The sequence below is a fragment of the Microtus ochrogaster genome, unplaced genomic scaffold, assembly GCF_000317375.1.
Source record: "Microtus ochrogaster isolate Prairie Vole_2 unplaced genomic scaffold, MicOch1.0 UNK4, whole genome shotgun sequence".
Lineage (NCBI taxonomy): Eukaryota > Metazoa > Chordata > Mammalia > Rodentia > Cricetidae > Microtus > Microtus ochrogaster.
The window spans coordinates 5,637,799-5,638,943 of NW_004949102.1; positions in this window are offsets into that span (position 1 = coordinate 5,637,799).

Genomic DNA, 1,145 nt, shown 5'->3' on the forward strand with positions numbered 1-1,145 from the left:
GGAAGAGGAAGAGAGGGGAGCAGAAGGACACACGGACCAAAGGAAAGGGGAAAAAGCAAGCTCAATGCTTCCTGAACAACATGGACCACTTACAGGGGAACATCCCTCAGCGCCCAGGTGGGAGAGGAGTCAGCCTAAAATGCCCACGGTGACCTGCTGGAGAAAGGTACAACCACTTGTTCAAAGGACTCCTTTGCACCTTTACCCTTCTGTTATTCCTTACACAGGTATACACCCTCCGTGACAAGGCCAGCCAGGACCAGGGCAAGGCCCAGATATGCCTGTGTACTAAAGAGGGAGCCCCGAATTTCTCATTTTTCCAGCACCCAGTGACTAGACCAGGAGACCATGTCTGGGCACTGAGGCATAGCTAAGCTGACTGGCTTGCTGAGAGATGAACCCCAACCCTTTCCTCCTTAGCTAGCCTTGAGCCCCACTCCAATTAGAATGCTTGACAGCCCTGGGTTTTCACAAGCGAAGCTCCCCTGGAGCTCCTGTGGGAAGGACAGACCCTCTTAGCAAAGAGGGTGAATAGGGCAAGATTTGGTTGATATCAGCTGTCCCCTTCCACTAAGAAGGCCTGTTGGAAGCGCAACGCCTAACTCAAGTCGCCTGAGTAGAACACAATGAAGTGGAAATTGGTCTTGGGAGGAACTAAGGACATGCAGTTTCTTATCTGCTAATGAACAAAGGCTTCAGGCAGAACTAGAGGAAGCTGAGAAAGAGGTGAGACCGGGAGCAATGAGTGACCTTTGAGTGTAGAATCCCACAGAGGCTAGCAGTTTGACATCCCGAGCCCAGACAGTCTGCCTTCTGTCTCACCTTGCCTACCAGGCTGAGGACTGGATGCTTGCAGAGTGGAGGGTCCCCCTCCTGCAGTTTCAGGGCCATAAGCACAACAACAGAAGGAAACAACATCAAACGGAGGATTCACAATGAAGCTACTGCAGGAAACCCGCACCTGCCTTCCTCGGGGCTTCTGGTTAGGAGAGATAACTCAATATCCTTAATGCTCAAATCACTGTTACTTGCAGTCAATTGCATATGCAAATTGGTACAATCTCTAAGGAATGTAACTTGGCAATATATTTCTATTTTGAATGCACATAACTCCTGGCCTGATAATTCTACTTATCGGAATTTCT